This window comes from Ursus maritimus, unplaced genomic scaffold, assembly GCF_017311325.1.
Source record: "Ursus maritimus isolate PB19 unplaced genomic scaffold, ASM1731132v1 scaffold_15, whole genome shotgun sequence".
In the NCBI taxonomy this organism is placed as follows: Eukaryota; Metazoa; Chordata; class Mammalia; order Carnivora; family Ursidae; genus Ursus; species Ursus maritimus.
Genome location: NW_024423897.1, coordinates 31,104,691 through 31,132,114, shown reverse-complemented (window position 1 = coordinate 31,132,114; position 27,424 = coordinate 31,104,691). Strand labels below are relative to the sequence as shown.

The 27,424-nt window shown below is 35.3% G+C and overlaps 1 long non-coding RNA gene across 1 annotated transcript; it reads right to left on the bottom strand.

Moving 5' to 3' along the window:
- Positions 1–732: 732 nt before the first annotated feature.
- Positions 733–27,424, bottom strand: LOC103664664. The gene is made up of 6 exons (XR_569111.1): positions 27,110–27,424; positions 25,273–25,304; positions 18,742–18,818; positions 6,085–6,235; positions 2,100–2,180; positions 733–1,932 (listed from the first exon to the last, which is right to left on the bottom strand). It is a non-coding gene; the product is annotated as an uncharacterized LOC103664664 (long non-coding RNA).

Below are 27,424 nucleotides of genomic sequence, written 5' to 3'. Positions count from 1 at the left end.
ACTCTACACTGAGTGGGGTACCTGAATGGAGGACACATCATGATTTAGGCAATTTATTGTGATAATGGTTAATGTCAATAAGATGAAAAGAGAGAAGTGGACAGATCTCAGGCCATATTATTTAGAAACAGAAATGACTATAGCTTTCTCCAGTATAAGAGATAATATGCAAAGAATGTTACAAGGTATTTGAAGCATTTTTCCTCACATAAAAACTATTTATTGAATTGAATTATATTTCACTCTGCTTCCCTAACAGAGAACTCTGACTTAAAGAGACTCTTATCAAATCCTTCCATGAACTTTAGGAATTGCTTTATGAAATCAGGACCAAAATCCAACCAGATTTGAATCTCAGAGCTGAGGAATATAGGGGAGGGTGATATTTTCAGAGAAAGGCTGAATTTTATCTTAAGGAGATGGGGCCAGTAGCCAAGCTATATCACTGAAACTACTTCATTTGGAACTTGCTCCCTAATCTCAAAATAATAAGGTCTTGGCATAACCAGCTCAGAACATTATTTATTATTTGTTTAATTAAAAATGAGGGAGAAGCAATTCTACCATTACATGCAATATTTTGGTAGAGGTTTTCTGCTAAAAAGCAAACAACATGCATTTTATTTGGAATAGCTCTCAAGATGTTGGAAAGGAACTTTCCAAAAAGGGACACAGTGTTTTCTTCTTTTACCCTTCTAAAATGGTGGAGTTCTAAGCTTTCTTCTGTTTTTCTTCCAAGATGAGATTGTTGACAGATACATACAAGTCATTGGAAGGTTTGGGGATTTGCTGTAGTTGTTTTGTTTGCATGTTTGTTTCTTTTCTTTTCTTTCTTTTTTTTCCCTTTTTCTTTTTCATTCTTTTCTTTTCTTTTTTATGCTTGGCTCTTAAAATGAGAGATAGAGGGACAAGAAGAGAAATATTTGGTGTTTTCGCAGCAGCCGTTTGGAATTGTGCCTTCTGTTTATCCTTTTGGTTTATCATTCTGGAAGTTTAAAAGCAACTAACTAGGAAGATGTACACCCTAACTTATTCCCAACAGCAGCTTCTGCAGTCCCCAAGTGCAGAGATATTTTCATTTCTACACTGAATCTTGATTCAAGGAAAAGTTAGACCACCTCACAGTCAGGGACAGCATTGAGAATTCACGGTTGGGTTAAAATTTCTCTTTAATTATATTCTATGAAATACACAGGAGTATTTGGTTGTTTAATTCAGTATGAATGAAAAGCATTTTATTTTTACCTTAGCCAATAATTTGTTAGGACTGAAACCAGGAACTAATAAAACATCCTCTTCTTTTAATATCCTCTCCCATGTTTTTCCAACCTTAGTGGGACATCAAAAACTTCCACGTGGTCAGCTACTAGAAGTCAGCTTGACTATCTGAGGGTTCAGGTGAGAAGCTCAGTAGGAGGCTCACTGTATATTACATAAATCTTCTACCTCTGTATTTTTAAATTACCATTTCCGCTTCAAAATCTAATTGATTTTTCTTTTCGTTTTTAGTTCTTTACCTTCTCTTTTGTGATGTTCTCATTTGGCAACAGTTGACAAGGTGAGCAGTAAATGAGAAATCACATTAGAGAAGAGTAAGGTTTTCTGCGATTGGCTTCTTATAATTTATGTGGGTTTTTTTGGTCATCATAGCAGTTTTGTTTCTTAACTTACCTATTTACTTGTAAACTAAAAATAATTATATGCATATGGGGGAAAAATCAATTGTAGATTAGATTATAAAATGAAAAATCTTACTGCTATTCCCCAAGCCCCATGCCTTTTTTCAAAGATAAATTTCTTCCTGGCAGTTGTTTTCCTAAAGGACAAACCTATTGAAGAGATTATTCTAAGTGCCTTTGAGGACAATTAGAAGAGAGAGGGGACACCTTTGAAAACAACAAAATGAGCCAGCATGAAAGATGATGAATTTTCCTGGAAACAGAAACAAAAAGAAACAGCTGAATTACAAAATGTATAAAATATCTGAAGAGACACCTCACTAAAGAAGATGTACAGATGGCAAATAATCATATAAAAGTTTTTCAGTATCATATGTTATTAGGAAGTGCAGATAACAACAGTAAGATACTACTACATACCTATTAGAATGGCTAAAATTCAAAACACCGACAACACCAAATGTTGACAGGGATGTGAGCAACAGGAGATCTCATTCATTGCTGGTGAGGATGCAAAATGGTACAGCTGCTTTGATAGACAGTTTGGAAGTTTCTTACAAAGCATACTATTACCATATCACCCAAAATTGTACTACTAGGTATTTACCCAAATGCATTGAAGAATTATGTCCACATAAAAAACTTGTACAATAATATTTGTAGCAGCTTTATTCATTATTGCCAAAACTTAAAAGCAACCAGATGTTCTTCAATAGTTAAACGAATAAGCAAACTGAATAAATACCCAGACAATGGAATATTACTCAGCGCTAAAAAGAAATGAGCTATAAAGACATGGAGGAAGCTTAAATGCATATTACTATGTGACAGAAGCCAATCTGAAAAGGCTGCATTCTGTATGATTTCAATTAGATGACATTTTGGCAAATGAAAAAATATAGAGATAGTAAAAGGGTCAGTGGTTGCCAGGGATTGAGGGATATTTGAGAAAGAAGAACAGGTGGAACATGGAGTATTTTAGAACAGTGAAATTATTCTGTATGACACTCTAATGGTGGATACATGACATTTTGCATCTGTCAAAACCCACAGAATTGTGTAACACAAAGAGTGAACCCTGATGTAAACCATAGACTTTAGTAATAATAGAGTATCTATATTGACTCATCAATTCTAACAAATATATAACACTAATGTAAGACTTTGATAATAAGGAAATTCGTAGTCTCCTTTTTAAAAAAAAAAAAACCTCATTCTGTATTTTGTCACTCACTTTTGAGGTCTACTTTATTAAGCTTACATTGTCTTCCAGGTCTTCTATAGAAAAAGGACCATGGGGATATTTTTCCTTCTTTGGGATAAATTTTGTTTTGGTTTATTTTGCTTTGTTTTTGCAGAATGGAAAATGTCCTTGGAAATATTTTAGTCTCTATGTTATTCTCTACTTTTGATGCATTGTAATCAGAAAAAGTATTCCATATTATTTATATTTGGGGGAAGGGGGCTGCTTAAAATGCATATTCTCTGTTAGCAGAATATAGATTTCTCTATTATATCAATCATGAGTTTTATTTCCTGGCAGTTATATTATTAATTTTATACAGTGTATAAACTTCAGTTTCTTGCTTTATCAACCTAGGATAGTATCTATTAATTCCCAGTAAGCAAAGAAGAGACTTAAACCTTTTAATGTGTATTTATCACTACATTATTTTTGCATTGTCTTGGCTTATAGAATTTATAATCTGTGTACATTTTCCTATCACTATTTAGATCAGTTCCATATTTCATTGGAATCAGTGTTCACATTAGTTCCTTTATTTTGATGTCTGCTGGTGACAGGGAGTTTGTCAGCAGAATTTTAATGAGCAGCTCACCTACTATATTCTCAAAGTTCTTTGTGTTTGTAATGCCTGTCTGCTTCTTTATATACAAACAGCTGTGTGGCTATACAAAAAAAAAAAAAAAAGCTCTTTGAATTATACTAAACGCTTTTCTTTCTGCTTTCTGTCTTTTTCATTCTTTGTTTCTTTTTTTTTTTTTGGTTATTTATTTTGCTGTAGTTTTGCATAGGGTCATGTTGTTTCTTTTAAACTTAGCATGTTTAAATTCATGATATAAAGTATCAGGACCTTGGTTTGCTCTGATATAACATGGCTGAATTCTCCAAGCCAATTTTAGCTTTAGAAAGATACATCAGTGATTTAGGTCAGAAGACCATAGCTCTTTAGAACTCAAAGAACCATAGAACTCATGTTTTCAAAAACTCAAAGCACATAATGTGATCAAACACTGGATATTATATGCAACTGATGAATTAATGAACACTAACTATATCTGAAACCAATGATGTACTATATGTTGGCTAATTGATTCTAAATTTAAAAAAACAACAACAACAGCTCAAGCCCAGAGAAGGAAATTTCACAAAACTCCCAACTTTAATACAATTTTTTTCTCATTACAACAGTGTTTCTCAACATGCTGAAAGGTATAAGTGGTTAAAATTCTGAACGTACAAAAGGAACTAAGGAGACATTGATTTCATGTGATGCACTAACCAATACAACCCTTGAGCTTTGGTTTGTCCTGCTTCTAAAATCACATTTAAATCTGAATTTATCACCCACCAAATGTCACTTACTTCAAAGCAAACTTCTTCAACTCCTAACTACTCATTTCAAGGAAAATTGGGTTTAATGCCAAGCACCCTTTTACTCATATATGGCTTTTGGATATCTCTGTTATTTGTCATATTTGTTTAACATTTGCTCAAGCAATGATAATATTATTAGTAATAATAACAACAGTTATTATTATTGTTGTTGGTAGCATTTATAGGGCACATGTCAAGTACTAGCTGTATACTTTACAGTATTATTTTATTTAAACCTCATGGCAATCCTAAAAGGGATGTAGTATTATCATCCTCACTTTACAGAAAAGGATATTGTTATTAAGAAAGTTTAGATACAGGGCCGCCTGGGTGGCTCAGTCAGTTGAGTGACTGACTCTTGATTTGGGTTCAGGTCATGAGATCACGGTCGTGGGATTGAGCCCCATGTTGGGCTCCACATTCAGTGGGGAGTCTGAGATTCTCTCTCTCCCTCTGCCACTCCTCCCGCTCATTCTCTCTAAATAAACAAATCTTAAAAAAGAGAGAGAGAGAGAAAGAGTTTATTTTGTAGACATCTGCCAGAGGGTGCTGGGGCTGTAACTCAGGTATCTAACCATGAAAGTATATATTCCTATCTGCAGTGTTACTGGCCTCCAGGCATGATTATACATGGCAATAAACTATGTAGATCGCTTAGGTAAATATGTAGAATGGTTATTTCATCTATCTGGATATTTTTCTCCTTCAAAATCCAATCTCTTCCCTTCCTTCCTTCCTTCTTTTCTTTTTTGTCTGTGATGGCTCTAGTGTTTGAAAAGTTAAATGATAACTAAACTGTTCCCCAAACACTTCAAATTGGTCAGCTCTTCAATGGTATTTATTCCTTTTGCATGAAACCCAAATAGTGCCACTATTAGTCGTCTGCTCACAAATGTGTAGTAACTTCCTATTGTCCACAGGTCAGTCTCCAATCTAGAGGCAACATCCTCTAGCCCATGTTCTTTATCCATACTAGAATCTCCACTGTACCCTCTCCTCTCAATATATTCACAGTTCAGTTCTCTTTCAAATCATGTATATTCATTGCCTATAAAATTTCTCTGACTACTTGGCTTCTTGAGATTAATTCTAGAGAGATTGATTTTATCCTTAGGCAAATAAATGGAAGATCTGTGAATGAACCATGAGATTTTATACCTGAGAAGACTTTAGGAGTTTTCTAGTCCAACATTTCACTTTACAGATGAGGAAATTGAGGCTTAGAGAAGTTAATTGATTGGCTTAAGTTTGGATACTAATTTTTATCATGGTAACTGACTTTCAGTACAGCCCCTCAATTCCTTTTAATTTTAAGTAAAAGGAACATTTTAAAGTCTATCTTAAAATCCACAAACCATCTAAAATTTTTTTAAAATTTTAATATTATTTGTTATTTTTATTGCTACTCTGTTAATGAAATGTCTAATACTATTTTGGAAAGAATGACTGACTGACTGGCTGAATGAATGAATGGATGAGTATTTAAGTACAGAGTCTCCATGTACCTCACAGAGGTATCTTATCATCTTAATACTTTTAATAATGGCTTTCTGTCAATTTAATATCCTCATAAACATAGTCTCTACATAAAACACTGTTTTACTTTGAACTACAATATTATGCATTTACTGAAAACTTAATAATCTATAAATTATGCCTTACTAAATTGTATTTCTCCGAGAGTGGAACAAAATTTAGATGATAGCTTAAAAGTTATGACTTCACTAACAACTTCAAGTTCTTCTGACCTAATGTGCCAGTTCTACTTGTAATTAAACATCCACTTACCTTGTCCTTTATTTTCCCCCTGTCCAATGTTCACTTCTGAGTTGACAGTGGTGACCTTCAAATGAAACAGTAGCTAACAGTAATGTCATTAAGGTCTGCTGGCTTCCTGGCAGGCTAGAGGGCCCAGATAAATTCCATGCTGAGGTCTTACCTTTGTTTAAGACAAGATATTTGTTAGAATGATGGAATGAATGTAAGCATATTCATCTGCACTGTTAAACACTGTTCAAATGTTCAAATGTCACAAGTGGAAGGGAGAATAGCCATTGGATATGGAGGGCTTTACTGTTTATAATCAAGAGCTGTGGGACCACCTGTCTCCACAACGTACTCTGAGGGTTCCACTCTGTAGATGCAAATTGTGGTGAAGCTCTTCAGTGGTGCTTTTTGAATGAAACAGAGGCAGGATGACATGGTAGTTAAGGACATGCATGAGCCTTACACTTTGATAGAGCTGGAGTTAAGTCCTGACTTTGCCACCTCCTATGAGCCACTCCTCAGGCAAACTTTAAACCTCATTTTCTCATCTATAAAATAGAGATAATTACGAATGTTTACCTCATTGGGAAGCTGTGAAGATTAAATGAGATGATGCATGCAAAGTGCTTAGTGCAATGACCCACTCCTGATAAACCCTGATTAATAATCAAATCATTGAGGCCGCAGAAGTCCCTAATTGGTGATCCTGAATTAATTCTTGCCCCAAATTTTAAACTCATGGCTTATGATGAAATGCTAAACTCCTGTCATTGATCAACAAAGCAGTGGGTTCCCTTCATCAGATATGCTGAGGCAAGGTACATAAATGCAAGCAAGCATTTCTCAGACTGAGAGTCATGCCCTGCACTGTCTGCAGATCCCAGATGAGCTGGCAGGTTTTTCAAAACAAGTATTTAAATGAATGAGTTGACATTCAGAATGTCCTGCAATGGAGTCCAGAAACTGCATTAACATACATTGCTTGACATCTAAGGAGTTTGATTATTTATATTAATTTGTGACCAATTCAGAGGCATCATGGTGAGATGTTTTCCTCTGACAATGCTGTGCTTTTGAGCCCTCACAGATGGTATGTGATATAGCTATTTACATTCCTGTGCCCCCCACCATGAGCAAGGGCTGTATTTCACTTACCATTGTATCAGTAATACATAAGAGAGTGCCTAGAACCTAGAAGCTGCTTCATAAAGACTGGTTGACTGAGTAAAATATGAATTCCAGCTATGTTATTTTTATACTCCCTAGATAATTTTCACCCTGTCTTTGTCAATATGACAGACTGCCAACTAGTCTTCAAGGATCAATGGAGCACACAGTTTATATTCTGTAGAGTGTGATTTAAAATATGCAGAGACCCTACCCCCACCCCTTAACATGGCAATGTAGAACAAGAGTGGGAGCATGACTTCCAGAACCAGCCTACATGGGTTCAAATCCTGACTTTGCCACTTCTCAGCTTGTGACTTCAGACAAGTCACGTAGTACATCTGTGCTTAGTTTTCTCATCTCTAAAATAGAGATAATTATTGTATCTACATTAATAGAATTCTTGAAAGGATTAAATGAGCTAATATTCATAAAATGCTTAGATTATTGACTAGCATGTGATTAAGTACTATATATAGTATTAATTATTAATATTTTTACAGAACAGCAATAAGCTCATAATACTAACTGTAGGACACTGAAATAGCCAACCAGCTCTCCGAATGATTTTTTTTCAAGTTTTTATTTTAATTCCAGTTAGTTAACATACAATATAATATTAGTTTCAGGTGTAGAATTTAGTGACTCATCACTTACATATAACACCCAGTGCTCATCACAAGTGTCCTCCTTAATCCCCATCACCGATTTAACCCATCCCTCCCACCCACCTACTCTCCAGTAACCCTCAATTTGTTCTCTATAGTTTAAAGTCTGTTTCTGGTTTGCCTCTCTTTCTTTTTTTCTCTATGTTCATCTGTTATGTTTCTTAAATTCCACATAATGAGTGAAATCATATGGTATTTATCTTTCTCTGACTGTCTTATTTAACTTAGCATAATACTCTCTAGCTCCATCCACATCATTGCAAATGGCAAGACTTCATTCTTTGCTATGGCTGAGTAACATTCTGTTGTGTATATATACACCACTTCTTTTTTATCCATTTATCAGTTGATGGACATTTGGGTTCTTTCCATCATTTGGCTCTAGTTGATAATGCTGCTATAAAGATTGGGGTGCATGTGTCCCTTCAAATTAATATTTTTGTATCCTTTGGATAAATACCCAATAGTGCAAGTGCTGGATCATAGGGTAGTTCTATTTTTAACTTTTTGAGGAACCTCCATACTGTTTTCCAGAGTGGCTGCACCAATTTGCATTCCCACCAACAGTGTACGAGGGTTCCCCTTTCTCTGCATCCTCATCTCTCTGAATGATATAAAGGAGCTTTAAGTGATGGTTATACTTATTTGGGCTGTATTGTGCTCTGTATCTCATTGTATTGTATTTCTTTGAAAATCAAACATTATGCGGCATTTATATCAATTATTTTTGATTAAGCCAAATACTCCCCATTCAACCATTAGGATAACTCCTTGTTCCATACACCTAGAGTGATATGTTCATGAGCCAAGGAATTCCAGGAATCCAGCAATCACCGCAGCTAGGAAAGAGATATGAGATTCTCTTCTAAGCATCTGACAAGAAACCAATGCTGCTGACACTTTGATTTTGAACTTCTGGCCTCCCAAACTGTGAGAGAATAAATTCTGTTGTCTTCAGGCATCTGGTTAGTGGTATTGTTACATCAGCCCTAGGAAACCAATTGCTTAGTTGCTTAGTTACCTGCCTTCCCATCCCAAGGTTGATTAAAGCAGTTAATGAGAAGCGGTATGAATGTATATTTTGAAATAGCCCTTAATGCTCAAAACGGTTCAACAGTTGTCCTAGCTCAGCACAAACAGGAGTTCTCTTCCTGGCTGGTGGGACCTCCTCAATATCTATGTGCAAGTTGATACAAATAAGAGCTTTTGATTTTGATTGCTAGAAAAAGCAGAACAATCAGAGCGAATGTGTATGGGGAGAAAGGAGAGGTGGATGATGGAAGAGAATGACATGGTAACTCTCTCCAACTCCTGGCCTGCTAGCTTGTTCACCAGCCCTCGTAGAGGGAGGGGTTTAAAAGCAGAACCCAAATCATCTGTTTTCACGAGCAGTTTCATGAAACATTGGTGTTTCTAGGATCAACTAACCAAGTAGAAATCAAGATGGAGGAAAGTTTTTTCTTCCACATTTTATTTTGCAGCTCTTGGTAAAGTTGTCATGAGGACAACATAAGTGAATTAACGTATATTAGAACAGTTATTAGGTCTTACAATTATAAAAGGGAAGAACATAAGCAGACATATTTCCAAGTACACGGAAGACTCCCGTGGGGATAGTCCAAAACAATTGGGAAGGATTGCTGTTAAGTAGCAATATGTGTATTCTTCCTATGCCTGTAAGGAGAGACAATAAGCCAGGGGATATGTGTTATTAATTAATATTCACTAATTTAATACATATGTGTTGAATGCCTTCTAAATAATAAACTCAGTGAAGGGAGAGACTGTGTTTAGCCATGCTACCCCAGTGTAAAGCAGGCACTGAGCTGTGACTGACTGAGTAGATGGATGTGCCATGTATAGCAGCAAGTGCCAAGAATACAGGGGGATAAGACATCACTGTCCCACACAACAGCAGAATCAACGGGTGTTAAAATGATAAACTTGATCCACATGGACCATTTTTAAATAAAGTTTAAAATCTTTCCCAGTGTGACAAAAATAAACAGTTCTGTGGGGCACCTGCGTGGTTCAGTCAGTTAAACATCTGACTATGGCTCAGATCATGATCTCAGAGTCCTGGGATCGAGCCCTGAGTCAGGCTCTCCACTCATTGGGACGTCGGCTAGTTCCTCTGCGTCTGCGTGCCCCCCCCCCAACCTGGCTTGTGCTCTCTCTTTCTCTCAGATAAATAAAATCTTTAAAATAAAATAAAATAAACAGTTCTGCTATAATTGTCTGGAAAATTAATTGATGTGAAATAGTTCATTTCCCCTAAACTCTCAGATAAATCAAATGAAAATGAAATTAGGAAAAGCAACTGAAAATTAGTCATTTCAACCAACTGCTCTGAAATGAATGCATTTCCTTTGAAAACTCTCAGAACATAAATCCCTAACAATTGTAGTAGGTTTTACTAAATACAGGCAAAGCATTTTGCTCTTACAGCTTTCTTTGAAGATTGAAATACATTGTAGCATACCCAGTCACAGCTTTTTGTTGAAGGAGTCAACTGGAATTTATTTCTTCCTGTAACTTACAACAGAAGTAGGATCCTTTAGGAAGCAGCATTATTTAAAATGCTACTTTGAAAAAAATCTAATAGCCACTTCTGATCTTCTGCAGACAAAAAGAGTAGAAAACATCACCTACTGTACTATCCTTTGGGCTCTTGGCTGAACTCCGGGCATTTTGGCAATCTCTCTCTGATCTCCTCACCCTGTAAATACTTAATGTTGCCAGTTTCCTGTAATGTACATGCATTATTAGAACAATGTGACAGCTCTGTGTACAGAAAATTTTGACGGGCTGTGCAAGAGGGGAGCAGAATCCTTTGAACAAGAGGGATGAAGTCCCTAATACAGTTTTAATGATAAACAGAAGGGGACTGAATCTCTCAACTCCCATATCAAGTAATAAATTTCTTTCCAGACTTGCTGAAAAACAGAGTTGGGTTCTAAGGTTCAGGAAGGGCATGCCTAGTGCCAATCCTTATCTTAAAGAAGGGAAGTCCATTGCCCCTGTGGAGGAAATGATTCCATTGTCCATTTTATAATGGCAATGTAACCTTAGTAAAAATATATGTTGTTACACTATAACAGTGTAATAGCTCACCATGACTCTGCTCAGAATTCAGAGAGATCACTAACAGTTCTAGAGTGAAAAATCATAATCGTAACAAACAATAGAATGGAAATTTGACAAACATCTAGCATAGTTGCCTAATCAAAGTCCCTACTTTTTACTTCTCCTTACTGTTTGTCAAACTTATAAAGTGTGAGTATTTATTTCCAAGATTTTTTAAAAAATTTGTTCTCTTTTGTACCTGAGATGGTGAAAGGAGCACATTTGTGACTAATAATAATAATTTCGGATGAACTTGCTAGGTAGTGGGGACACTTAGATAATGTCATAAGGGATAGAGCTGAGTATATAGTTCAGTGGGAACACAAAGGAGGACATAGCTATGCACCTTTAAGATTAGATTGCTATTTTAGTATAAGTGCTGCTGAAGCGAGCACAAGATTAGATTGCTATTTTAACTATATTGTTTCATGGAGGAATAAACCTTTTAACATGTATGATCTCTTACAGATATTCAATTAGTTAAAAAATAAAAACCAAAACAAATAAACAAACAATGATCTCCTCTTCCCATTTCTCCAGATGAATACACTATCTTTTGCTGGTTTACATTAATTCTCCTGACTCTTATGTAAATAGAGCTTTAAAAATTATCCTCAATTACCATCCTATCAGGACTTTGATAAATCTGTCATTTTTTCTTCCTTTTGTTCAAATCTATTACAGGATGTTGGAGAGAGTTGCCTATATCTATCTATATGGTGTATACTATATATCTTACAGTTCTAGCAGCTGACAGTGGTCAACACTCACCATTGATAAGATATGAAGAGTAAAGTGGGGAACAGAGAGAAATCTAATTTTTGATTCAGGTTTTAATTAAACACCAATACTTTAATAGAGAAGCACAGTATGACCACACTTTATTTCCCTATTTTCCCACAAAACTGGGACATGTTGACCTTGCTTTCCTCTTTGCTTTAGTGAATCGGTTTTATTTCCATCATCTCTTTGGCCATGCCTCATGGTTTAGATGAAAGCCTAGTACTGGCTATGACTAAACATAGCATATTATGGAAAAAAAGAAGAGCACGGGCTAAGTCAAGGATGCCTGTGGCCCTTGGAGGAAGAAAAACATGGGAAATGAAAAAGTGAAAGCAGCGCCATGTAAATCTCACATCTGTTCAGGAGGCACATTGTTTTTGAATATTGAATGAATTCACATTGAATCACATTGAATGAATATTCAGAATGCTCCAAAAAGCCTGCCAAGATTTACCTATCTGATGATTGCTACCCACTCCACTGTTCCACATGGGGATTAATAATATAAGAAGAGAAGAAAAGAAGGAAGCTTTTGGCATTGGGAAATCTTGAGCAGGAAAGTGAGAGACCCTTTAGCAATTAAGTGTTGTATTTCCTTCTTTATTCCAATTGAAGAATGAGTCTACTTCAATAATCATAATGCTCAACAATGATTGAGGAATTATGTTATGTGCCAGGAGCTAGACCAACTACTTAAATATACCACATCATTAATGACAACAGCTCCATTTATGTAATAGGAACCTCTTCTGCATGAGGTACCTGAAGCAGTATTTCAGAATATTATATGAAGTTAAAATGAGAATGCATAGACTCAGGATTTAAACTCCAACCATGTTAGTCCCAGACTTGTGCTCCATATGCTGTACTACTCCCACGAGGTAAGAGGGCTGCAAGAATAGTTGACCAGCTAGCATAAAGTTCATTAGAATTTATGGAAATTACCATGCTCTGTTTTAGTGTAAGGAGTGTAATTTATTTATATTTGAATGATGATGCATACATGACTTAAAGTCTAGTTATTAGAAAAAGCGTTGGCTAAAATATTATGGCTAGGGGTGCCTGGGTGGCTTAGTTGGTTAAGCATCTGCATTTGGCTCAGTTCATGATCCCATGGTCCTGGGATGGAGCATTGGGCTCCTTGCTCAGCAGGGAGTCTGCTTCTCCCTTTGCCTCTGTCCCTCCCACTGCTTGCTTGTGCTCTCTCTCTCTCTCAAATAAATAAATAGAATCTTTAAAAAGTAAAATAAAATATTGTGGCTAAATGTATTGCTCTACATTCTTGGATTATTCAAACAACCCATAAAAAACTAACTGGGTAGCCATAAAATTAATCTAGCAGTAATTTTTTTTTTATTTTAAGATTTTAATTGCTAGAAGATTAATCTTTTCTTAACCACATGAACAATAGCTCCATCTCTCACTCAGGAGAATAATGGGTCATCACACTGGCTTTTTTCCCATTCAGAAACTAGAGAAATTCACCCTGCCCAAGAATCTGACCTGGCCCAAATATATAGTGAGTTTAATTTGAAAGCTTCTGATCTATCTGAAAAGAGAAGGATGACCACTGTCTTAGCTTGCAATCCCCAGAAGCAGATCCCAAGACAAGGATTCAAGAGCAAGTGTATCATTTGATTGGGGAATCCCAGTAAGCACTATTAGTGAAGGAGGACATAAGAGGGTAGGAAAGTAAGCTACCACTGGAGCCTCTAGAAGGTTAAGTTCATTAAGGATTTCTGAAAGAACTCCTCAAAGTAATCCATCCAAGCTCAGTTATTTCTTTACCAAATCATTGCCAGTCAGGATAAAAAGTCTTCCTGCAGAAAATCACTAGGGTTTATAGAATGTAGCTTTTGGGCTGGCCTATAGTCATTAAAGTTAGAAGTCACTGGAATTGTCTGTTTCTTACATAGTGATAGGCTCATGAGCATAATCTGAAAACGGATAAACCAAAGGAAAACTTTTACTCCTGTACATTGTATCATCAAGTCCAGGGGCAATTGTTACTAATTATGTTTGTAGTTAGTAAAATATTTCTCTATTTTAATAAGGATTTATAGTCTAGTATTTCTAAGAATTAATGTTTATCCTAGAAAGATGTTTGTGGATGTGTATTTTTTATCCATATGGATTATCAGGAAGAATAAGGAGACATGCTTGCAACTCACAGATTTTGGAATGCTATATTCCATTCTGTAATTAATTCATCCTCATTCTCCAACTCTTCAGTCTTTCTGAGATGAATAACTCAGAATTTGGGCTCTATATACTACTGGATTATAGGATCCACAGATTTCCTGAGGGTAGGAAGTGAGTGGTTTCAGACTCACACCAACCTGTGTAAATAGGGAATGGGATTCCTTCAAGGGAAATTTGAAGGAGGGATCTTTATAGAAGAGGGAAGACCTAAATATGGTGGAGCAACCAAGAATTGGGTTATAACCATCAGATAACTCCCTATGAGGTGTTTAATATTTTTATGTTCTTCCTTGGATTGTAATTCCTATGGAATTGTGTGCTATTTTCTTGTATGATCTTGAGAAAGCACTAGCTTTATATGATCATTTCTCAATTAGGCAGTAACCCAGGAGGCATGACTAGATTTTGACACTGTTGTAAGTTAGGAATCAGTTCTTATGACCAACATCTTCTAAAAGATGAGAAAGAAACGACATGGGAAGTAATATAAGAAGATAAATGCATTAAAGAATTAACATTTTTGGAAGCCATGAATCCTGAGAAATATATTTTTCAGGATTCATACTGAAATATATATATCGCAGTATAAGATAAGAGAAATATAATCAGTGGGAGTATGAATTGTAACCAAGTAGTACATAGAATCTCATGACTATTACCACATATTATGTGGAATTGTTTGGACAAAAATAAAAATAGGAATATAACAAAGGAAGGGTACACTTTATTCCAAAGTATCATATCTATTAGAAATGAAGATGGAATAACATTATATGTCAAGAAGATATAATTTAAAATAGCTTTATTACTTTCTCTGTTTATTAAAGTAATATGAAGTTGTTATTTAAAAAAACCCGATCATTCAAGAATTAGGAAGAAAAGAATAAAAGTACCACTAATGTCACCATCACATATTTATATTCTGGAAGATATATTTACATGTACATTCACATAAATCTTCATATTTGAAGAAGAAAAAAATGACAGAAAGTGTTTGGCTGGAGACAAAAACAGAGGGCGACAATGGGGACTTTGTTGTTAGAGGTGACTAGCTGCTGCTTAATTGAGGGAACTGGACATGAGGGCTGACAGTTCACAAGCTAGAAGAGGCAAAGTAGAATAGTAATGGAAATAGTCACAGAGTTAGTATTAGAAATTGTAACAATGACAATGATAGCTACTATTTATTACAGACTAACTTTATGCCAGGTACTCTACATGAGTTATCTAATCCCACACAATAGTGAACTAGATACTATTTCCCTCAGTTTACATATGATACTAGGTAATTTGCCTCTGTATGCACAGCAGGTAAATTACATTAGTGGTCAAGGACTTCAACTCCCAGACATGTGCTAGAAGTTTCCTTCAGCACAGCGCATTAAATGCTCACGAGACTGCTGACAATCTCATGACCCTTATAGCTGGGGAAATCATCCAGGAGCCCCTTTGGCCATCAGGAAAGAATTCATTGTTGAAGTTATGGAAGAAATAGTGAACTTGGGGGAACATGACATTTCTGAACTGCTCTTGTCTCCACTATGGTAGCTTCTCCACCACACCTACTTCTCTGGGTTATGAACATCTTACATCTTATTCTGAGATGGAGAGAGTATATCAGGCTGCTCCCAAGGACTGTACTCTAGCCCTGAGAAGCTTGGGAAGCAAGCATCTGACCTGTCTGGCTATTAGGTTAGAGGCCATCTATGCTGCTCACCATGGCACAAAGTAGAGGACTCCACAAACTCCAGAAGGAGGTCAGGTCCTATGCTGCCAAAATACAAGAAATGTCCAGTAAACATAGGGAGGGAGAAGGCTATCTCATTAGAGGAGTTTTTCCATAGTTGGAGGAAATATAGGGAGGAGAAAGATTTAAAAGAGAAAAGAAGAAAGGAGGAGGAGGAGGAGGAGGAGGAGGAGGGGAAGGGGAAGGGGAAGGGGAAGGAGAAGGAGGAAGAAGAAGAAGAAGAAGAAGAAGAAGAAGAAGAAGAAGTCATCTGCTATGCATTAACTTTTTATTTTCACACATTTTTTCTCTTGGCAACACATTTTAAATTTGTAAGTCAGCAGCTACCTGCACCTTTTAAAAACATTCTTTTTTCCTATCCCTTTATAAGCAGTGCTTTTTGAATTATTCTTTAAGTGTCCTGAAGAGGTACCCTCAAGAGATGAGAGAGCTCTAGGCCATTTTATTAGTTTAATTTAATCATTTAATAATTTTTTAGCTATATTAAGGCATAATTGACAAATACAATTGTAAGATACTTTAGGTTGCATCATGGTGATTTGATGTACATCTATCCCCCTCACATATTATCTTGCTCTGTTTTGTTCAGAAGGGGGTGACAACATTTAAGTTCTACTCTCTTAGCAAATGTTGTTTATATGATAGTTCCATTTTTAAGTTTATCCACATTACTCAATTAGGTGGCAACTCTGTAGAAGCAATAAAACGCTGTTTTCTTGAGCCAATATTAAGCTATCTTGTTGCTCTAAGGGTGGAGATAGGAAGTAAGTAGTTAATTAGTTAAAAGGACTTAAATTCTGTTGGGTCTCTGCAAACAAGAGACAATGCCAGAACGCACCTTTGAACTTCAAAGCTTTCAAAATGGGGCAGGGTCTGAAGAGTTTAACTGGGGCAGGAGGGAGGACCATAGAGATTGAGTTTATTTGTTTTTGGAGGGTGAAGCTACAGATGAAACTCTGCGAGGAAGCCAATTCTTCTAACAGCAAACCAGAGGAATAGGCCATTGGTCCTCCCATCTGAGGTCAATCATATCAGAGGTATGACATCCTGATGGTTTTGTAAGAAACCAAATTTGTTACAAATTTGGGATTAAAACCCATCTTCAGCTTGTCTGGGTGTCAAGATCTCTTCCTAGATTTTGTATTTTCAGCTCTTATAATAGCTATTAATGTGTCTAAAAGTCATTAACACTTTAACTAAACAGTTTATATTTTACTCAAAGTATTTAATTGTTTTGAGGAAGAGTAAAAAATACGTATATCTCATGGAAGATTTAACATATTCCTGAAAGCTGAAACTTAAACCACTGTTTGTTCCTTCTCTAGTCATAGTAATATAGTTTTTCTCTTCATTTTTCATGAACACCTACTATGCTGTCAAACCATTTTATACAGAAGTGCCACCTGACAGAAGAGGCATATAATGAAATGCCTTTACACTAGTTAATAGCCTTTTCAGTAGAATTAGTTCTGTTCAGGTCTTTTTTATACTACTGAATTATCTGGTGTTTTTGTTTTTTGTTTTTGTTTGTTTGTTTGTTTGTTTTAGTTTTGTCTTTCAGATAACAGAGCACTACTGCAGCTGTGGACCATTCTACTCCAAAAACTCTTTTGATTTAGGGCCCCCACTGGGCAGAAATCACATTCTGTAAAACTACCGTACATTTACAGTTTGCCTGATTGGTGTCATACACTTTTATGTATATCACTTAATCTCTGTGGAAAATACCTTTAGTGACAGCAGAACTCAATGTCACTTTTCTTGCTACACCTTTTCTTCCTGGTTATTCTAGCACAAGCCTTATTTTATGAGGATATCAACATTTCTCAAGTATTTTTAGGATTTCAGCACTAGATATTCATTCAAAGAATATAAAAGCATACATTAGATTGTATACTTCTTTTTTCACATTCACAAATAATGTATTCCCTTAAAATGTGACCGTTTACATTGAATCACAAATTATATTCTTATTTTCTTCTATCCTTCCTGTCTCTACAAGGCTAATGTTTAGCTGACTTGTGGGATAAGACTAGCGTCATGTGTTGGTGAGTTCAAGCTTACTGGTGAGATATTTTCTTCTATTTATTTCAATATTTAGTGGCAGTATTTCAGTGGCACCAGTAGTACAGGGACAACTGAAAGCATTATGCATATTTCAGTCATCTAGGTAAAATCTGAATCATTGCTAAAATAGGCATTTTAATGCAGGAGGTCAAATCATATAACACAAATGAGTACCCAATAGATTCTAGCCATGTAGTTTGGTAATGATGATGATACAGAAGTTGATTAACTATAAAAAGTTTAAAAATTTGCATTGCAAGTGAATATGGCAGGTTTCAAGAAAGGTAAAACTTCTGTTCTTCCCTATATCTCAGGTTGTTTTGGGAAATAAAACAGAGAAGAACATTTTTATTTGGCAAGTCTAACTTCAAGATCAGAATTGAAAGGAAATGGAATTTTATTTAGAAGTAAGCCAAAGTAAAACCAAATGAAGAAAAAACATACATATAGTAGAATATAAAAATGTCAACACTGCCTAGAGACACATAGTGAAAACATTTTTGAGGAAAAAGATCCACTAGCTAAGCTCCTTATATCTTCGGCTTTTGCCAGCAACTTGCCCATTGACACCTATAGATTTCTATAGATGTGTTTATTTTCTTCTTTATCTCTCTCCTTCTCTGCTGATTTACATACACATCGTCTTGCTATCTGTGTCATACTAAAAAGGACAAGATGAACATCATGGTCAATACTGAGTATCAAGTTATATACTTTAGTGCAGAGAGTGCAGAAATAATCTAATGAATGTCTTATTTATCTCAAGTCATGGCATTTACATTGATATAATCAACTTTCTTGTTCCAGAACTTTAGTGTAAGTGGCAGAACATTTTAAATTTTTCTTTCTAAAAATGTTGAAATTTCAAACTGTTAGTAAGAAAGTTATCTTTTTTTTTTTTTTTTAAATTGCACAGACCTTTACAGAGAGTCTTCTCCAGTATGCCACCCAGAATGTTTCTTCTGGAATGACTTTTGTTCCTGTGCATTCTCTTCCTTTGAAAAAAAACAAAAAAACTTTGATTTTGCTTTCCAGTTAATGGCCAACTTTTTATATGATATTGAGCAAACCATTTTGGTTTTATTTGTTTTATTCCTTAAACAGCAAATGACTTAGAAAGATACAATAAAAACATTTTTTTTAAATTTAAAAGCAAAATAACATTATCTTATAGCTTTATAATAAATCTTCTACATCTAAAATCCAAAAAGGATTTCCTCAAGTATTTTTGGTGCCATATCTCTTGTGGTAAATGGATACCCAAAACAAAAAAAAAAACTTTTTTTCAAAATATAGTGCCAATTTTTTTAAAAAGATTTATTTATTTATATATTTGACAGAGAGAGACCGCAAGAGAAGGAACACAAGAAAGGGGAGTGTGAGAGGGAGAAGCAGGCTTCCTGCCAAGCAGGGAGCCCAATGTGGGGCCTGATCCCAGGACCCTGGGATCATGACCTGAGCCGAAGGCAGACGCTTAACAGCTGAGCCACCCAGGTGTCCTAGCGCCAATGTTTTTTAGCCACTTTTGGATATGGACTGATTCCTACAGGTAGAGTAACAGGAAGTTTCCTTATGGCCTTTACCACTTTACCACTGATGGAGACCGGTGTGAGTGGAGAAATTTGACAACATGAAAAGTTAAGTTACCAGAGTTGGAGAGCTGGCTTTCATCCTTGGCTCTGTCTGTAATTACGTCATTGTGACTAAGTAAAATCTTCTCTGGACCTCTGTTTCCTCATCTATTAATTAATAAAGTATTTGACTTCATGATTTCTAGGATCCATACAAGTTTTAAAATTGCTCTATTCCATCCCTTCACTAATGATTTGGAAATATTCTTAGTCCAGATTCAGTAACAAATCTATGAGGAAACTACAATAAAATATTGTTCCAAATTTTTGGTTTTAGTTTTAGTTCCTATATATTTAAATTCTTGCCATATTTTGTCAAATGTTCATAATGCTTTAAACAAACTGAAAACCAAGGTCTATCATCAGCAGGATGAATAAAATTGTGACATAGTCATATCAAAGAATACTAAATACAGCTACATACAACATGGGTGAATCTTAGAATATGCAATGAAAAGAATAGAACATAAAAAATATTTATAGCTTTATTCCTTTTGTAGAAATTTTAAAACCAGGAAAACCACCTGCTCTCCATCAAGCCATTAAAGCTCATTCTTACTCGAGGATCATGCGAAGTTCTCTGAGGACCTGACAACCATCCTGGGTCAGCTTAGAACTTTGCTCCAAAATGTAACTTGGAGATCCAGTGTAACAGAGGTTCCACCATCTTACCATGTTTCCAACTCAGTAAGTGACCTGAAGGGTCATTAAAGCAGAGAAAGAAATACTGGAAGGACTTGTATTGGTTCTTGAATGCTTTGGCCCAGAGGTCACTTCTGCTCACAGAGCTTTGATTAGAAGTAGTCATATAGTCTCACTTAATTGTAATGAGACTTGATAACGTGAGGAACACATAGATATTTGGCAAGAAATTAGTATCTCTGCCTCATTTTCCACAAAAATTTCCATGGCCATTGTTGCCATGGATTCTTTATAACCAAGAAATGCCAGAGTGTTGCTATATTTTCTGGAAACTCAATGCATTAGAGCCAGACAGTATTCTATCCTGCATTGTGGAGCACCTTCCTGCCATCTTTGTGCTACACATTCTTTTTGGACACTTAAAACAATGCTACTGGTGAACCAAACTCACAAAGATTTTAATGGGAATGTTTTCAGTTTCTGCTCATAAGCTCACACAGATGTAATTATCTAATGGTTACCCCAAAAAATAGAAATAATTTTCTCCCTTCTAGGTTTTATACTCCTACTTTTAACTTTTCTTTCAGTCATTCTCTTCATAGAGCCTCACATTCAGGCCCTCTGACATGAAGCTTATGTTTTCCTTTTGTTCCAACAACAAATAGATCAAGGTTTTATTAAAAGCATGAACTGGAAAATACATACCAGCCCTTAGTTCAGTTAGAGGTTTAATTCAGACCAATTCAAAGGGACATGAGCATGGAGAACAGTGTTTGCATCATTTCTAGGCACATTATACTTGAGGAGATCAATGTAAATAATTTCATGATCAATTTATGCTGGGGAGAGGCCACTATCACATCTCAGAAACTTTTTTCCTCTTACCAAAACTTCTCACAAGGCATTAGAAGGCATTCCCCTTTCTGTGCATAGGGAGAATACAGTGAAGGCTATATGTCACATCATTATACCTAGGTGGTTTTCTCCCCATTGTTTCTCTCCCACCAGAGCTAACTTAACCTTTTGTATTCTTTGCACATTTCATCAACATTTTAAGTATAACTTCTAAAACATTGTTAGCAAGAATGCTTAGCAATCATGCTATAGTACAGATTGAACAAGTTTGGGTTTTTTTTTTTCTCTCTACTACGAAGCTTGCAAGCCACTGGACTCCAGCAAATTCATGTCAGTTTGAATCAATTAATATTCCAGCCGTTGGAGATGGGTTTATCTCAAAGCTGCCTCTGGAAAGTTCCTGTGCTATAGGTCACAGGCCAGGCTCTGGCCTCCTGTCTGAGATACTTTCCTGATGGGAAGGCCACACAAGATGAGACTATCCCTCAGGCTAAAAGAGATGGAGTCAGGTCAAGCCAATTTCCCAAACTGCCAATTTAAACAATGACATAATTTCACATGCCAAAAGTCTATTTGTACATAATTAGGGAGAGATCAAAAAAAGAAACTATAATAAGGATAGTTTCTACTGAGTTTGAATCCATGCCTATCCACATTTATGTTATTTCTCTGTCTTTTAACTTTTAGAAAGTTAGCTCTTTGAGGACAGAACAGAGCTTTTTAATATTAGGTACACAATCTATCCTGATGTGACACCTTAATAAATGTTTAAGATATGATTAGGCCAAAATTGTCCTCATGGTTTAAAAAAGAGAAGCAGTCCCCCTTTGGATAGCATAGTCCCATTTAACTAAGGAGGAAAAAAACCTTTAACATTTTCTTTGAAGTAATCATTGGTTTTAACTATGGGGTGTGTGTGTGTGTGTGTGTGTGTGTGTGTGTGTGTGTGTGAAAGCTCAATTTAATATGTTAGTACAGATCAATTGAGTTCTCTTTTCCTAAGTATTGATGTCATTACTTATACATAAATTGGTTATAAAATTAAACAGAATATAATTATTAAAATTCAATTTTTTCAATGGTAGTAGAAACAGCCTCAATTTGGGGAAAATATTTAGACATTTAAAGATGTACAGAAATTTGTGAAAATAGGAATTTAGGCCCATGGGAAGCACGGTCTTGAAAAGAGGGGGAAGATCTAAAGAAGAGAAAAGTATCATAAAATTTGGTTAGTGACCAGAATAATTCTATGAGTTTATGAATTAGTTAATTATACTACCTTAGCAATAAATTCAGAGAAATTGTCAGTCAGTGAAAACTCAAATATTTTCACCACTTTGTGTAATTTCCTTGACTTTTATCCTTTTCTTCTTTCCCACTCTGCTTTTTCACTTTGAGTTTAATTCTGAAAGAAATTATTTCCAAATCTATCTCAAATTAGAAGCTCTGATTAAGAGATTAATTAATTCCTAAGGACATAATGCTGAAGAGCATAGTCAATATTAAGAGATAATATTGCCCATAGACCCTGGGCCTTGAAACTTAGAAGGTCTTACTGCAGTCTTCCTCTAGCTATTGCCCTTTCCATGGGGTGAAAGTCTGCAGGGTCAAGAGGATACACTCACCCGCACCTCCCTTAATCCAGACCAGTCTCCAAATACCTCTCAGAGAGTACTCAGAGAAGGGTACTCAGAGAATAAGCCTGGAATTCCCTACCCTAAGACACCAAGCCTATGTGGGCCAAAGCACAGCTCTTTAATAATAAGTCTTTCAAGGGCAGACTATATCTATAGTATGTATGTGCTTCTGTCCAAAAAGTATATTTTTGCAAGTATACCATATGAAGTTGTATAATATTATTTGAAAATAGACTGTAATAAGGTACAGAAGCTTAATATAAACCTGACTATCCAAAAAATCAATCATCAATCAATCAATAGTGAAGATAAAGTGAAATCTTAAAATATACACAAATAATCATAAAGAAGCAAGTAAAGAGGAATATTGGATAAAGTGCAGATAAGCAATTAACACATGAATTGCAAATGGTAGATTTAAAAGCAACAATCATACTGATAATTATTTTAACTATAAATGGTACAAACATACTATTTTAAAAGGCAGAGATTATTATACACAAAAATAGATCTATATGACATGTAAAAGAAAATCAGACAGATTAAAGTAAAAAGAATGAAAAGAGATATACCATTTACTCAGAATGTACAAACATAAGAAAGTTAAAAATGACTGTATTAATATCAAACTTAGTAGACTTCAAAACAGGGGAAATGACCTAGGATAGATGTAGCAAAAACTGACAGAATTTAAAGAATCCACCATCTCTGTCAGAAGACAGAGATGACCTGAACAGTACTTTCAACCAACTTGATTTAATTAACATACATATATAGAAGAAGGAACACAACAAATAATAATGCATACTCTTTCAAGTGCATATGAAACTTTCACCCAGATATATGCTGAACCATTAAAAGGTTCAAAAAAACATAAAAGAACTGAAATTTTAATAATTTGCAATTAATATAGTTAGTAATTTTATTTTTTTATTTTTCTTCCAAGTTTTTATTTAAATTTCAGTTAGTTAATATACAGTGTAATATTAGTTTCAGGTGTAGAATTTAGTGATTCAACACTTACATACAATACCCACTGTTCATCAATAGTACCCTCCTTAGTTCCCATCACCTATTTCACCCATCCCCCCCCCCAACTCCCCTCTAATAGCCATCAGTTTGTTCTCTACAGTTAAGAGTCTCTTTCTTGGTTTTCCTGTTTTTCCCCCATTATGTTCATCTGTTTTGTTTCTTAAATTCCACAAGAGTGAAACCATATGGTATTTGTCTTCCTCTGACTGACTTATTTCGCTTAGCATAATACTCTTTAGCTCCATCCACATCGTTATAAATGTCAAGATTTCATTCTTTGTTATTCCATTGTATATATACACCACATTTTCTTTATCTATTCATCAGTCGATGGACAGTTGGGCTCACTCCATAATTTGGCTATTGTTGATAATGCTGCTATAAACATTGGGGTGTGTTTATCCCTTTGAATTAGTATTTTTGTATCCTTTGGGTAAATACCTAGTATTGCAATTGCTGGATCATAGGGTAGTTCTATTTTTAACTTTTCGAGGAACCTTCATACTATTTTCCAAAGTGGCTGCACCAGTTTTCATTCCCACTAACAATGCAAGAGGGTTCCCCATCCTTACCAAAACCTGTTGTTTCTCGTGTTGTTGATTTTAGCCATTCTGACAGGTGTGAAATGATATCTCATTGTAGTTTTGATTTGTATTTCCCTGATGATCAGTGATGTTGAGCATCTTTTCATGTGTCTGTTGGCCGTCTGTATGTCTTCTATGGAAAAATGTCTGTTCATAACTTCTACCCCCTTTTTTAACTGGATTATTTGTTTTTGGGTGTTGAGTTTTGTAAGTTCTTTATATATTTTGGATACTACCTCTTTATTAGATATGTCATTTGCGAATACCTTCTCCCAATCAGTAGGTTGCTTTTTAGTTTTGTTGATTATTTCCTTCACTGTGCAAAAGCTTTTTATTTTTGTGAAGTCCCAATAGTTTAATCCCTGTGCTCTCTCTTTCTCTAAAATAAAGAAATAAATCTTTAAAAAGAGAAAAGAGAATAATAAGGGAATATAATGAAAAGTTGTATGCAAATTAAACATAGATGAAATGCACAAATTACTGGTAAAACAAATCAACAAAACATACACAAGAATAAATAGCAAATCTGAATAACTCTATTTAAGTTAAAGAAATTGAATTGGTAATCTGAAATATCTGAACAATGAAAACTCCAGTCCTGGATGACTTTACATAATTCTGCTAGACATTAAAGGAAGAAAGAATACCAATCTAACACAAAGTCTTTTGGAAAATAAGGAAATAAGTGAACATTTTGTACTTCATTTAATTAGACCAGCACCACCTGATAAAAAAAAAAAAGTAAAACCAGAGGAAAAAGAAAAAGAAAAAACTTTAAACCAATACCTCTCATGAATATCAATGCAACAATCCTCAATTTTTTTTTTTTTGTCAAGTTAAAGGCAGTCATAGGATTAATTCAGGAACTGAAATTTGGTTTAGCTTTTCATAATAAATCAATATAATTCACTGTTTTATCAGAATAAAGATAAAATATGGTTATCCAAACACATGTAGAAAAAGCATTCAATACAATTCGATACCCATCCATGATTAAGTAGACATAGAAGGGAATTTTCTCAACTTATAGTGTCCACAACAAAATTATACAGCTAACATTAGACTTACCAGTGAAAGATTGAATGACCTTCCATCTCCTCCTAAAATCAGAAACAAGGCAAATATATTGATGTTCATTACAACTATTAAACATTGTACTAAAGGTAGCCTAAGTAAAAATATAAGAATAAGGAAAAACTATACCATTTGGAACAAAAAAAGTAAAACTTTGTTTTCAGATAATAAGATCATGTATACAGAAAATCTTAATGAATCTACAAAACAAAGCTTTTATAACTAGTGAGTGCATTTTGACAGATTGCAGTTTATAACACTGATACAAAAAATAACTATATAGTAGCAATAATCACTTACAAAAAAATTGAAAGCAATACCATTCATAGTAGCATAAAAAAACCCAACATATTTAGAGAAAAAAAAATTAAAAATATGTGCAGGTTCTGTATACTAAAAGCTAATAGGAAACATTGCTGAGAGAAATTACATGTAAATGTAGAGATATACCATATTTCTGCGTTGGATGACCATATATTGTTAAACTGTCATTTCTTCACTAATTGGTCTATGGTTTCAGTGTTAAGCTAATTAAAATTCCAGAAGGCTTTTTTTTTTTGGTAGAAATTGACAAGTAGACTGTAAAATTTATATGGAAATGCAAAAGATCTAAAATAGCCAATATAATTTTGAATAAAGGAAAAAAGAGAATTTACTATAAAGCTATGGTAATTAAGACTATGATATTGGCATAAGGACTGTGTGTGTGTGTGTGTGTGTGTGTGTGTGTGTGTGTGTGTGTCTGTATCCAGGAATAGACCCACCTATATTTGATCAATTGATTTTGGGGCTTTCTGAGTGGGGCTGTATGCATAACCCATTTTTAATGTGTTCCCAAGACACTACCAATTTTCTTGAGCTTAGTCTATGGTAGAGCCTTTAAAAAGTATATTAAGAAAAATAAACAAACACTTGCTCCAGATTTCTGATCGTTTTTTACCAAAAACATTCTCTAACAATATACTCATTGACATTTCTCCCTAGAGACATCAAATATAACAGGGAAGAAAATGCAGAGTTTGCAGAACATTCCATTTTTGTGGAAAGCAAAGCATTAGAGGTCCAAGTCATGCGATTTTCATGGACTGACACTTTGCTCTGAATTGCACCTAATATGCCAATGAGAAAGTGGTGAACTTTATACATTCTGTGGGTCACTCTGTCAGCCTCATGAGCTTTGATGTGATTTCCTTCAGTTTTTGCAATCCATTCAGTTAGGTCTGTTTTCACTTTCCCATTGGCAATTTTCTATCCTGAGTCACATTGACCTCTGTCTGCCCCGAAACAAGGAGGGGTCCAGCTTGGCTGCTTGGGCTCCTGCTGTGAACATGTGGAAAGGAAGTAGTGACATACTTCAGAAGGCCCAGTTTGCAATGTTCCTGAAGCATCCCCTATACACAAGAGGTCATCCACCAACATCTTTCATTCTGTCTTCTTTAAGCCATCATTTTTATCTTACTATTAGAAAGACGGTGCAAAAAAATGTTTCTTGCATAGAGCTTGAACAATCAGCAGGTTCCCTGAGACTTTCTTAGGCTTTTAGAGTATATGTTCACGAAAAGAATTTATAGCCTTGCATTTGACTGAATTCTTTATTCTGAAGATCTAATAACCAGCTCCACTATGTTCTATAAAATATCAGTATCTCATTTTTGCCCCTCCCTCTGCCCAAACCTTCTGAAGAATTTAGCTAGGTCACCAGCTATTCTAACTATGCTGTCAAACCTCCATAGCTTAATTAAACAAAGGCTTTTTCCCCCCTTTAAAATATGGGGTTTTTGGGGGGGGGAAGAGAGAAGATAAATAAAGTTAGTTAAATCATTAAACTTACTTGTCTCTTTATTCATACCGTATGTTTGAAGGAAGAAGAATAGGAAGTTGGTGGGTCTTAGGATTTGAATTCACAAAATCACAACCATTCTCATCTTTAACAAATGATTCCCAAGCAAACTTCTACTGCCTTCTTTTGAAGGATCATACTTCTGCACAGAGGCCAGCCAACAAGCAGCTGACTAGGAGGGAGGCTTCCAAAAGAGCAATCTCTGCCCAGCTCACAGGAAACAGCCTGTGAAGTGTTTCCAAACCAAGGCTGCCAAAGAATATCTTTGCCAGCTAGCTGTGGTCCCCTGGTGTCCAGGATTCTCAA